Source organism: Phalacrocorax aristotelis, chromosome W (genome assembly GCF_949628215.1).
Source record: "Phalacrocorax aristotelis chromosome W, bGulAri2.1, whole genome shotgun sequence".
NCBI classification, from domain to species: domain Eukaryota; kingdom Metazoa; phylum Chordata; class Aves; order Suliformes; family Phalacrocoracidae; genus Phalacrocorax; species Phalacrocorax aristotelis.
Window position 1 is genome coordinate 23,020,844 of NC_134310.1, and position 13,858 is coordinate 23,034,701.

The following is a 13,858-nucleotide window of genomic DNA, read 5'->3' on the forward strand; positions in this document are numbered from 1 at the left end:
AACTAAAACCATGACACAGACATATTTAAAGGAAAAGAATAGTGACAAAAAACTTTCATTTCCATTTATAATCTACCTTTGCTTGACCTTAATTCAGTTACTGCATGCAATATTCATAGCAACAAAAAAATATTTCCTATATCTTTTTTATATAGTTCCACTGTAAGCCTTAGTGTATAGAAAAAGGAAATACTAATAATGAATAGAGTCTTTTGAAATATTCATAGGGAAATTCAAAGGGCTCAGATTCTGATCTTTTTCCTTTGCTTCAATTTTGAAAATTGTTCTGGTTTGGCAGAATCTCCTGTTATATATATAAATTTTTTTTCATTCAAAAAAAAAGAAATCTTTCATTCTCATCTCTGCTGTCTGAGCTTAAGTTGATCATGATCAGTGTTCACATCACAACATAATAAGCACAACTCTGAGCATACAATATTTTATTTCATGGTCAATTCATAAAAACAAGTATTCTAGTGATGCAGAATTTACCGGTCTGAAATTGCATTTTAGGAATATGCTTATTTCTCTGCAAAAAAAGTAGTGCTACATAAAAGCTACAGTTTGCAGAGTCCTTATAAACACATTGTAAGCACTTTGGGTTATATAGAATCTAACTAAACTTTTATCTGTTATTCTTGAACTTGTCACAATATTTTATTAATATCCTCAACTTTATTTAAATGATTGCAGTCTAGATGAAGTCTGTGAAAATGAGACAGTTTACATCAACTGAAAATCTGGCCTTGAGTCTTTGATAAACACCATATATTCTTCAGTTAACCTAATCTTTGCTATACTGGTATTTGGAGTGTGGTTATGACCACAATTCTGAGCACAGCCAACTATCTGAGGAATAATCAGTTTGCAAAGCAGTACTTTTTTTTTTTGCCAAGAAAGAGGGTAAGTTCAAAATGGTGACAGTTGTTGTAATGTTGTTGTCGTTAGGTAAGTCATTGTGGGATGTGGATACAGAGTGGGAGTAACCATACGAGGAGCAGCTAAAGTCACTTGGTTTGTTCAGCCTAGAGAAGAGGAGACTGAGGGGAGACCTCATTGCAGTCTATAGCTTCCTCACAAAGGGAGGAGGAGGGGCAGGCGCTGTTGTCTTCATTTTGGTGAACAATGATAGGACCCAAGGGAATGGCAGGAAGATGTGCCAGGGGAGGTTTAGGTTGGATATTAGGAAAAAGTTCTTCACCCAGAGGGTGGTGGAGCACTGGAACAGGCTCCCCAGGGAGGTAGTCATGGCACCAGCCTGATGATATTCAGGAAGCACTTGGAGAACGCCCTCAGAGATATGGTGTGAATTTGGGGTTGTCCTGTGCAGGGACAGGAGTTGGACTCGATGATCCTTGTGGGTCCCTTCCAACTCAGGACACTCTATGATACTGTGATGGGAAGCTAAAAAAGTCCTTGACTAGTATAAGCAATACCTAGCAACAGCTAAAACATCAGTGTGTTATCAACATCATTTTCATACTAAGTCCAAAGCACAGCATTATGCCAGCTACAGTGAAGAAAATTAACTCTATCCCACCTAAAACCACAACAGTTCTGAAGTTTTTTCCATCTTTAGGAGGGCGATCCCTTTCATGTTGCATAGCACATCCTCACTGGCAGCTACAGTGTGTGCCCTTTATTAGAGCATTTTTTGCCCCTAGACATAATGGCACCAATTAAATTGCCTTGCAGCCTGACCTTAATTTGGCAGGAATGTTTCCATGAAACAGTTAGGACTCTAATTGACATGAAATGCCTGCAAAACATGTCTTTTGCAGCAGACCCTGTCAAAGACACATTGATATGCTAATACCTATAGCTGGCAGAATCACTTCATAAAAAGAGACACTGAAAATTGAATTCTTTCAATTTCAGTATCTAGGAATCTACTGATCTGTCTGTATATGTAACTAAGTAGGTGCAGTGCTTTATATGGGTAAACAGCTGTACTAGGGCGTTGATATGGAAACTGCTTGACTCATGACAATTGTGTTAGTGATTAATGGTGTGAAATGTACTTCGAGGTTGTCAAGTGTACACTCCAGGAGTATTTCAACAGTATTAGTGTAGCCTTTTCATTTGCATAATTTAGGCTTTCACATATGATCTCATTATGGTGCGGGGAAATGGTATGCCACAGCCATGGCACGGCTGTGCTCAATATGGGAGGATTGCTCTTGTGCAGTTCTGCAGTGAAATGCAATTGTTTCCTGCATGCAGAATACAGCTCTCTTTATAACTGAACCTTGCTTTCCTTGACTTTTTAATTTTTTTCAATAAAAAATGTTTTGAGGCATAGCACTTTTCAAAGGATGACCTGCTTAAACTTTTATGTTGCCAAGTTGACTTTGAAGGTCTGGACCTCTGTTGTTTCTTTTTTTCTACAATAGCTCCGGATTTACTCCAGAGAAACCACAAGTTTCATTCAAGTTTCAGGATCATAGGAGGCTGCTTTTTCCTCATTTTATCTTTTCACTATTTATCACAGTTAATGTGTTTTCCTATGCTATTAAGCTGAATGATGAATCCCAGGACTTTTCTTGGAATCGTATGGTCCTTTCTTCTAGTTCTAAGTATTTCAGACTATGGAAAGCTTTTTTTCTTTCTGCTGGCAGGGGGATACAAGGCAGACCTTAGCAGGTCTTTGACAAGCTGTCTGAAGGGACTACTCTAGTTTTTATGTATACTGTACCCTCTGGCAATAGGGTGCTGGCTAATACTGCAATGTTCTGCCCTTCTTGTGGGCTGTCCCTGAGCAGGCAAGCAGGGAGGGAGCACAGCTTGCATATCTGCTTGCTGGAGACAGATCATCTCTGCCATGGCAGTCACCTATCAGGCCCATTTCAAAAGAAATACTAAAGGTTCCCTATGTGATGTAGCTTAAAATTCAATTTCCAAAATAAATTAAGAGGTAAAGAGTACCTATTTCATTTGCACATACACATATAAGCATATACACACTCAGATGTAAAAGATGTCACCAGTAGGAGATCAATGCAAGAGCTCAAGATTGTCACCAAGATGTTAGCAGCCTGCTAATACCAGACCTTGTGAGTTGATCTTATTTCTTTACGGTGTCCGACCTATTGAAATGCAATCTAATGCTATACGTTCACTCTATATGTTCAGCCTAATACTGTATAATCACCAGCCTCTTATGTATTAGTTACAGCTTAGCTTTACAATAGGGATGAGCAGAAAAGTAAGCATGAAATCAAAGCTGGATTTGATTAGCATACTTTGACAGGATCTTTGCTAGTTGAGGGTATCTTTAATATCGTATTTAAAGTGTGTGCATCTGTGTGTGAGGTGGAGGAAGAGATGTTTTAGCAGACTCTGGTAGCATAATAACAAACTATTGCAAATCATTACCAGCTTGAAGAGATTTGAGCTATTCATAGAGTTCAATGGCTTTCTGAATCAATTTGTTTTCCTGTCCAGTGTCCTCCATTCCACCTGAAAAAAAATAAATCTACTTTTCCCCTTAGAAACAGATATTTTTTTTAATGATGACAGAAAATTAATCTTTCTTCTTCTTTCTAAAAATTTAAGGTGATCTATTGATGTGAGCAGGCTAATGGAAAAGTGAATAGGACAAGCAGATGAGACTCTCATAGTTTGACACAACCGCTCCATATTAAGGAAAAAGATTATACGTCAAATCTTATGTTGAAATCCTGCATTTCTTTCAAACCTAGTTCATGAAGCCAGATTTCATACATTCTTAGTTGTTTTGGGGTGGTTTTCTTTGTAATCCACTGACCCCTTAGGAGTTTAACATTCTGGACTGGCCAAGATAGAAGATTTTGCATGGTTGATCCCTAAATTAGCTTCCTTCCCTCGCAATATGGAAAAGCTGAAAGCATCCCCAGAGAGCTGGCTGGAGAAGTTAAAAATATCTTCATAATAAACTGTGAACAAAAAAAGATGCAGTTTTGGCATTATTCCTTCCATGAGTCCTCCATAGACTTTCTGTGACAAATTTTCTACCTTATTTTTTTAGCAGCAACAAGAACAACACAGGCAGAAATTTTTTAGTTAGTCTTCAGGGTCCTGTAGCAACACAAGCAGTTATCTCAATTTAAGACCACGAGCTAGATCTTTTGGTACAGGAAGGCCACACATCAGCCCTAAAAGCAGTTTAACCATGAGAACTTTTGTGTGAGGATATGTGGTTTACAGAGAGCTGCTAAGAATGGCCAGGCTCCAAATCCACTGTCATGGGAGGGAGATCCTAGCAGTCCATGGTGCCTACACGCTCACACAAACAGGGAAGACCGCCAAGCTATTAAGACCCCAATCATTAGGATAAGATGGTGAGGAGATTGAACAGGCACTTGCCTGGGCCAAAAGTGGCTATAAACCATATTTATCTTTTGTGTGTTTGCAATTACAATGGATATGCTTTAGGCCATGGAAAACAGTTTATGTCTGAGTTGTGGCTGGTCCTAATAAAGTTTTCATTATGGAAGACTGCACATGTAACAGAAAACTCCTACTTAGGTCTCAATTTCTTGCAGACAAGGACAGCCCCATATTCACTGCTTGTGCAGTGCCTGGCTGCTGAAGTTCCTTGTCACTGTTACTGAGTAAAACTAATTTATTTATTTTTCAGGTCACATCCTGAATTGAAGAACTGGAAGAAAAAAAAAGTAGGTTTGAACATCTTCTCCTGTCCATCTGGCCTTTCAGATGGATTGAGCAAGATGTCAGGGGCTTTTTTCCATCACAGAATCCTGTGAAAAACTCTGGTGCAAACCAGAGAGCAACTCAGTATTAATTTTGTGTAGCTAACACACCTGATGTGAACTGAACCTACTCAGCAGTAGCTGCTCCTTACACAGATGCATTGGGATCTGCCACAGCTTCTTGATGGCATAGGTTCACTCAGGCAACATCATCCTTCAAGTCACATTTTTGCCTTAGAGACATAACTGTAAACTCATGCATCCAGCCAAAGCCTTTCTTGCTTTCTGGAATGGAGCTCCATGGCAGGGGGAATTTAGAGACTGTGGCTCTCCTCTCTTCTATCTATAATTGATATTTCTTGCAAAAGATTTATAACATTTTAATTCATTTTTGCCCAGATACACTGATGTTTTTTCAGGCCACTTAGAATTTGTCTTTGGTTTAGCACAGCGACAAACCAGGGTGCAGCAAAGAGGAGAGATGATGTGTAAAAGGGGGAGATACTATGTTGTGATGGACAAATAAGGGAAGCACTCCAAACTAAAGACTTCAGGCTGGTATGAAATTACACTTCTGGCATGCAGTTCTGTTCTGTTATATTATATTATATTATATTATATTATATTATATTATATTATATTATATTATATTATATTATATTATATTATATTATATACTATTCTATTCTATTCTATTCTATAAGCAGCTACTGATCAACACACCAAGTGGCTTTGCTCACATTTTGCATCACAAGATGGATGTGCTAAGCGAATGCATCCACATGACATAGTAACTGCAGATACTAGCTGGATCTGGTGGCAGTCCAGGAGGTTCATGATGAGTCTCACATTGCGGTCCCAGTGCTTGTCTCCACTGACTACCTTGAATACTACTGGGGCTTAGCAAGCTTATAAGTGAGAGGCATCAATACCAGGACCAGACAGCATACTTAACCATAGAGAAAATATGTTGTATAAGCAGAGCAATCCTGCATAAATAATTCCAGGGGGATAATGAGAGAAGCATAGAATCACAGAAACATAGAGTGTCCTGAGTTGGAAGGGACCCACAAGGATCATCGAGTCCAACTCCTGTCCCTGCACAGGACAACCCCAAATTCACACCATATCTCTGAGGGCGTTCTCCAAGTGCTTCCTGAATATCGTCAGGCTGGTGCCATGACTACCTCCCTGGGGAGCCTGTTCCAGTGCTCCACCACCCTCTGGGTGAAGAACTTTTTCCTAATATCCAACCTAAACCTCCCCTGGCACATCTTCCTGCCATTCCCTTGGGTCCTATCATTGTTCACCAAAACGAAGACAACAGTGCCTGCCCCTCCTCCTCCCTTTGTGAGGAAGCTATAGACTGCAATGAGGTCTCCCCTCAGTCTCCTCTTCTCTAGGCTGAACAAACCAAGTGACTTTAGCTGCTCCTCGTATGGTTACTCCTCTATACCCTTCACCAACTTTGTGGCCCTCCTCTGGACACATTCTAGTAGCTTTATATCCTTAATGTACTGTGGCACCCAAAACTGCACACAGTATTCAAGGTGAGGCTGCACTAGCACAGAGTAGAGCGGGACAATCACCTCCTTTGACCGGCTAGCAATACAGTGCTTGATACACCCCAGGACACGGTTGGCCCTCTTGGTTGGCAGGGCACACTGTTGGCTCATGTTCAACTTGCCATCGCTCAGAACCCCCGGGTCCCTCTCTGCAGAGCTCCTCTCCAGCCTCTCGTTCCTCAGTCTGTATGTATATCCAGGGTTGCCATGCCCCAGGTGTAAAATCCGGCACTTGCCCTTGTTAAACTTCATACTGTTGGTGATTGCCCAGCTCTCCAGTCTGTCCAGATCTCTCTGCAGGGCCTCTCTGCCTTCGAGAGTGTCAACAGCTCCTCCCAATTTTGTGTCGTCGGCAAACTTAATTAGTATTCCTTCCAGTCCTGCATCCAAGTCATAAACAAAGAGATTAAAGAGTACCAGCCCTAAGATGGATCCCTGCAGAACCCCGCTAGTGACTGTCTGCCAACCCGATGTAACTCCATTTAATATAACCCTTTGAGCCCAACCCCTCAGCCAATTGCTCAGCCACTTCATTAAGTGTTTATCCAGCTGTATGCTGGACATTTTGTCCAGGAGGATACTATGAGAGACAGTATCGAAAGCTTTACTGAAATCCAGAAAGATCACATCGACTGCCTTTCCTTGGTCAACTAGGTGGGTGACCTTGTCATAGAAAAAAAATCAAATTTGTTAGGCAGGACTTTCCCCTCACGAACCCGTGCTGGCTAGGACCAATGACTGCACTGTCTTTCAGGTGTTTTTCAATAACTCCCAGAATAACCTTTTTGAAAATGGGGGTTATGTTTCCCCTTTTCCAGTCAGTGGGAACTTCACCAGACTGCCATGACTGCTCTAATACAATGGCTAGTGGATTAGTAACTTCATCTACCAGTTCCCTCAGGACCTGTGGATGCATCTGATCAGGTCCCATGGACTTGTTCACCTTCAGGTTCCTTAGATGGTCTTGAACATGATCTTCTCCCACAGTGGGCAGTTCTTCAATCTCCCAGTCCCTGCCTTTGGATTCTGCGACTTGAGCGGTGTGGCGTGAGCACTTGCCAGTGAAGACTGAGGCAAAAAAGTCATTGAGTACCTCAGCCTTCTACAGATCCTGGGTAACCAGGTCTCCCATTTCCTTTTAGAGAGGACCCACATCTTCCCTAGTCTTCTTTTTATTACTGACACACCTATAGAAGCTTTCCTTGTTGCCATTGACATCCCTGGCCAGATTTAATTCTATCAGGGCTTTAGCTTTCCTAACCAGATCCCTGGCTGCTCGGACAGTGTCTCTGTATTCCTCCCAGGCTACCCATCCTTGTTTCCACCCTTTGTGGGCTTCCTTTTTGTGTTTGAGTTTGTCCAGGATCTCCTTGTTCATCCATCCAGGCCTCCTGGCATTTTTGCCTGACTTCCTCTTTGTTGGGATGCATTGCTCCTGACCTTGGAGCTTGAATATTAACCAGAATTCTTGGGCCATTCTTCTCTCCAGGGCTTTATCCCATGGTACTCTACCAAGCAGATCTCTGAAGAGGCCAAAGACTGCTGTCCTGAAGTCCAGGGTAGTGAGCTTGTTGTGCACCCTCCTTGGTGCCATAAGGATTGTGAATTCACAGAATCACAGAATGGTAGGCGTTGGAAGGGACCTCTGGAGATCATCTTGTCCAACCCCCTTGTTGTTGTTCAGCCCCAGTCAGCAACTAAACACCACACAGCCACTCGCTCACTCCTCCCACCTCTCTGGGATGGGGGAGAGAATCGGAAGAAAAAAGCAAAAAAAAAAAACCAACAACAAATTGTGGGTTGAGATAAGAACAGTTTAATAATTAAAATAAAATAATAATTATAATAATTATGATTATTATAGCAATAACGGTAGTAATATAATAAAATGGAAAAGGGAAAAAGGGAAAAACAAACAATACAACCGCTCACCACCCGCTGACCGACGCTGCCCATCCCCGAGCCGTGATTGCTTCCCTCCTCCCCCCAGCCAGCCCCTCCCAGTTAACATACTTGGCATGACGTCACATGATATGGAATATCCCTTTGGCCGGTTTGAATCCGCTCTCTTAGCTGTGCCCCCTCCCCTCCTGGCTTCTTGTGCACCTGGCAGAGCATGGGAAGCTAGAAAAGTCCTTGACTAGTATAAGCACTACCCAGCAACAACTAAAACATCTGTGTGTTATCAACATTATTTTCATACTAAGTCCAAAGCACAGCACTATGCCAGGTACAGTGAAGAAAATTAACTCTATCCCAGCTAAAACCATGACACCCCTGCTTGAGCAGGTACACCTAGAGCAAGGAGGCACAGGAATGCATCCAGGCAAATTTTGAATATTTCCAGGGAGGGGGACTCCACAACCTCCCTGGGCAGCCTGTTCCACTGCTCTGTTACCCTCACAGTAAATAAGTTTTTTCTCATGTTTAGCTGGAACTTTCTGTGTTCCAGCTTGTGCCCATTGCCCCTTGTCCTGTCATTGGGCACCACTGAAAAGAGTCTAGTCCCATCATCCTGACATCCACCCTTTAGATATTTATAGGTATTGATGAAATCCCCCCTCAGTCTTCTCTTCTCCAGGTTGAACAAAGCCCAGGTGTCTCAGCCTTTCCTCGTAAGGGAGATGTTCCAGTCCCCTGATCATCTTGGGAGCTGTCCACTGGACTTGCTCAAGCTGTTCCCTGTTCTTCTTAAACTGGGGGGTCGAGAACTGGACACAGCACTCCAAATGTGGTCTCACTAGGGCACAGTAGAGGGGGAGGATAACCTCCCTCAACCTGCTGGCCACGCTCCTTTTAATGCATCCCAGGATACCATTGGTCTTTTTGGCCACAAGGGCAAATTGCTGGCTCATGGTCAGCTTGCTGTCCACCAGCACTTCCAGGTCCTTCTCAACAAAGATGCTTTCCAGTTGGTCAGCCCCAATCTGTATCAGTGCCTGGAGTTGTTCCACGACAGTGTTTTAGCGCTTTATACTTGCATGTGCTTTGCAGACAGTGCATTTCTCACTGGTGATGTGTTTTAGCCCCAGTCAGCAACCAAGCACCACGCAGCTGCTCGCTCACTCCCCCCTGGTAGGATGGGGGAGAGAATCGGAAGAGTAAAAGTGAGGCAACTCATGGTTTGAGATAAAGACAGTTTAATAGGTAAAGCAAAAGCTGCACACGGAAGCAAAGCAAAACAAGGAATTCATTCACTACTTCCCATGGGCAGGCAGGTGTTCAGCCATCTCCAGGAAAGCAGGGCTCCATCATGCATAATGGTTACTTGGGAAGACAAACGCCATTACTCCAAATGTCCCCCCTTCCTTCTTCTTCCCCCAGCTTTATATACTGAGCATGACGTCATATGGTATGGAATATCCCATTGGTCAGTTTGGGTCAGCTGTCCTGTGTGTGTCCCCTCCCAGCTTCTTGTGCGCCCGGCAGAGCATGGGGAGCTGAAAAAGTCCTTGACCAGTGTAAGCGCTACTTAGCAACAGCCAAAACATCTCCACATTATCACCACTGTTTCCAGCAAAAATCTAAAACATAGCCCCACGCTAGCTACCATGAAGAAATTTAACTTCATCCCAGCTGAAACCAGGACAGTATCCACCCCTTATTCCATACCATTTACATCATGCCCAGGTTCCACACTATCCAATACAACCTCATTAACCTCCACCCACCTTCCCATCCTTTGATAAAATACACGGATATAATTTAGTCCTTGGCTTTGGTCTCCATCTGTTCTTGTGGTCACTCAGGGCAGGAGAGGTGGTGTGTTGTGTGGAGTTACTGGGCACCAAAGCCAGCTCAGGTCAGGTCACTGCTGCACTTGCCCTGCTTCTTGAAAGGCTTGCCCTCCATTGGTTCAGGTGGTTCCTGCTGTAGTAATTCCTATAACATGCAACTCAAATCACAGGTTACAACAATTTAAAGGTATATCCATTACAATCTCCACCCCTGGCCCATTTGGGCCAGGTTATAGGTTTTAACATTGCAATGAACTCCTCCCCTTGCTCCCAGCCTGGCTAGCAATAAGGCGTTTCTGCTATAGTAATTTCCATAATATGCAGCTCAAATCTCAGGTTAGAACAATTTAAAGGTATTTCCATTACAATATCCACCCCATGTCCATTTGGATCAGACCATCAGGTTTAACATTGTAATGAACTGCTCCCCTTGCCCCTGCTTTGGTTTGGACTTATCCACAGACTGTAGTCCTTTAGGGTTGTACCTGCTCCAAGTGGAGCCTTACCCAGGAGCCACAGTCTCTCCAGGGGCACACCTGCTGCAGCATAGACTTATCCAGAGCCACAGTCACTTTGAGATGCGCCTGTTCCAGCGTGGCCTTCTGCATGGGCCTCAATGCTTTCAGAGCTGTACCTGCTCCAGCATGGCTTTACCCACAGCTGCAGTCCCTCCAGAAGTAAACTTGCTCCAACATGGCTTTGCCCATGGCTGCAGTCCCTCCAGAAGTAAGCCTGCTCCATTGTGGGCTTACCCATGGCCACAAACTTTGAGGTGCTCCGGCATGACCTCATGCACAGCCACTGATGCTTCAAGGTGTACCTGCTGCAGCATGGACTTATCTACAGCCACAGACACTTCAAGGTGTACCTTCTCCATCCTTGGGCCACAATTGCCTCAGAGGTATCCCTGCTGTGCCACAGACATAACCAAGGCCACAGATGCTTCGAGACATACCTGCTCTGGCACGGGCTTATACACAGCCACAGATGCTTTGGGGTGTCCTGCTCCCACATGGACTCATCCACAGGTCACAGTCCCTTTGACTCGAGTTCAGACTGGAGTTCAAGCCTGTCCAGTACAGAAGCACAGAAAGAGCACTGGGGCCCTGGCCATCTGCCAGCCCAGGCGTCTAGCCATGGCTGTTATCAGAATGTTCCCAGGCCCGGCAGGGTAAGGTGATAAGCAGTACAGCAAGCAGCGAAAGCAAAAAGCACCACTAATGAGCAGTAGATTTTAAGGCGTACAGTGAGTCAGACAAGCCCCATAGCAAGCACAGAAGCCTGCCAATTAATAGCTAAACAGCAATAACCACTATAAATTCCATCTAGCACATTCCAGTCAAACCTGTCATTATCTCAAACCTTTCGTGCCCCACGTTGGGCGCCAAAATGGACTGTCGTGGTTTAGCCCCAGTCAGCAACCAAGCACCACGCAGCCGCTCGCTCACTTCCCCCCGGTGGGACGGGGAAGAGAATCGGAAGTGTAAAAGTGAGGCAACTCATGATTTGAGATAAAGACAGTTTAATAGGTAAAGCAAAAGCTGCGCACGGAAGCAAAGCAAAACAAGGAATTCATTCACTACTTCCCATCAGCAGGCAGGTGTTCAGCCATCTCCAGGAAAGCAGGGCTCCATCATGCATAACAGATACTTGGGAAGACAAACGCCATTACTCCAAATGTCCCCCCCTTCCTCTTTCTTCCCCCAGCTTTATATACTGAGCATGACATCATATGGTATGGAATATCCCATTGGTCAGTTTGGGTCAGCTGTCCTGTGTGTGTCCCCTCCCAGCTTCTTGTGCACCCGGCAGAGCATGGGGAGCTGAAAAAGTCCTTGACCAGTGTAAGTGCTACTTAGCAACAACTAAAACATCTCCACATTATTAACACTGTTTCCAGCAAAAATCCAAAACATAGCCCCATACTAGCTACTACGAAGAAATTTAACTCCATCCCAGCTGAAACCAGGACAGCAATGAAGGCAGAGACCACAGAGAAGGAAACGTTGCTCCTATTATTCAAGGCTCAGGGACTATAAAGCACAATCACAGGGTTACAGTGTACTACAACAGCTATTGCAGGGAAATGCTGATGCCACAGAAAGAAAAAGGGACAGGCTGACTGCAGTGCAATAGTAACTCACACAGGCTTAATGCGAGGGAAAAGCAGCTCCCATGTCAATGAGCCAGCACTTCTACTGTTCCAACGGCAGAGGAAAAATTGGTGGTTAGCAACCACAAAACAAAACAGCCCACTAAAAAGCGTAGAGACTGAGTCATGGGGGGCAGGAGGTCTGTGTTCAGATATGCCTCCTTGCAGCACTTCTGCCTGGAATGGAGAAGCCTGGCAGAGACAGCCCTGGCAGATGCTGTGGCTTTGCGGGGCAAACACGGTCAGTCCAGTGCCACATGGGGTCAGTAGCCTCATCTTTCCTCCTGGCATCCTCTGCCCTTGAAATGAGGAAATCAGTGTCTTATCCCCATACTTTATTTGTTTGGGATCAGGACTGCCTTTTGCAAAGCTCCTTTCTTCCAGTGTAGGGAGTGACTTCCCAAAAGATAAGCACCTCTTTAGTTGCCAAGACCAAGATCCTTGAGGAAAATGGTAGAAATTTGTTTTCTTGAGGCCTCAGAAACTTGACTGAAGAGCATGTGAATGGGAGCTGTGGGCTGGGTAGAATAGCTAAAAATGTGTATTCTGTTTCTATGTGTAAAGATCTGTAAACTTCATAAACTGACTAAACAGGGTGCTGCTCCCAACAGCCGATAAGGTCTTCTGGAGTAAGTAACATCTCTTAAAGGTTTATCCTCTGCCTGCTCCAAGGTTGCTAGAAGTGAGCAGAACCTGTCTTAGGACTTTTTGCCCAACAGTATCTTATGAAGGAAATCTAAAAGTTATTTATCTCCTGGGACAAGGCAGTGATTCTGTGATGTGTTAAGCACATCCTCATGCCACAGAGGAACGGACTGGGTATATTTAGAGAGGTCACCACCTCAGAGCTTTGTTCTGCTTTGTGGTCAGCCTGATAGATATTTTTTAAAGGTTTGTGGTTGAATTTATAATGGAATAAATGGGTGATACAGACATCTGGTGAGGTATGAAAGTGGAGCCCTTCATTTATCACAGCTAGCATTAATGCAAGACTGACTTGATCAAGAAAAGATCTGGTGCAGTATCCATTGTCTTTTTTACCAGATCTTCCCAAAATATTCAGAATTGATGACTATTTCCTACCAGAGGTTAAAACTCCTTTTTTTTAAATGCACTTTTGCTCCATGCTTCACATTTATGTGAACAGAGATACTTGTCAGTCTAGGCTGTGCTTTCCAGGTGTTGCCAAAAATACCAAGACACAAGAAGACTCTATTAGATAAAAGGCAAATCTATTGCATAGCTCACAAATATCACTGGACAGTTCAAAGCCCTGAACTGTATTCCAGCAGATGGCAAGTCCTAGAGCTGTGAAAATAAGTAATCACTAGTAACTTATTTGATACTTTTATATTTTTACATCTTGCTTTGACTTTCATTGGGAAGCTAACATTATTTAATTGACTTTAATTTTTTTTTTATCAAAAACATCTTGAGCTTCTATAGTCTTCAAAAACCCATTATCCATTGTGAATAATTCAATATATATGCATGCTGCTTGGTGGCATTTCCATTCCCTATTAGATGGCTTCAGCAAATAATTACCATACAGGGAGAATTTCAAACTGCATATTAGAGTGTAAAGATTGCAAATGAAAGTTTGATCTTAAAATCCAGTAAAGCTGATTTCCAGCAATATTTATGGAAACTGATCACAAAGAGGAAAGAGATTCCACCAAGGGGAAGCTATGAAATATTTTCTATTGGCTATGC

General features: G+C 43.4%; 1 long non-coding RNA gene across 2 annotated transcripts; it reads right to left on the bottom strand.

Annotated features, from left to right (window-relative positions):
* Window positions 1-9,379: 9,379 nt before the first annotated feature.
* LOC142049596 (uncharacterized) lies at window positions 9,380-11,941 on the bottom strand. Of its 2 annotated transcripts, XR_012657773.1 has the most exons (3): window positions 11,577-11,916; window positions 10,949-11,062; window positions 9,380-10,151 (listed from the first exon to the last, which is right to left on the bottom strand). It is a non-coding gene; the product is annotated as an uncharacterized LOC142049596 (long non-coding RNA). The 2 variants fall into 2 exon arrangements; XR_012657772.1 differs by having other exon boundaries at window positions 10,949-11,941.
* Between the last annotated feature and the right edge of the window lie 1,917 nt (window positions 11,942-13,858).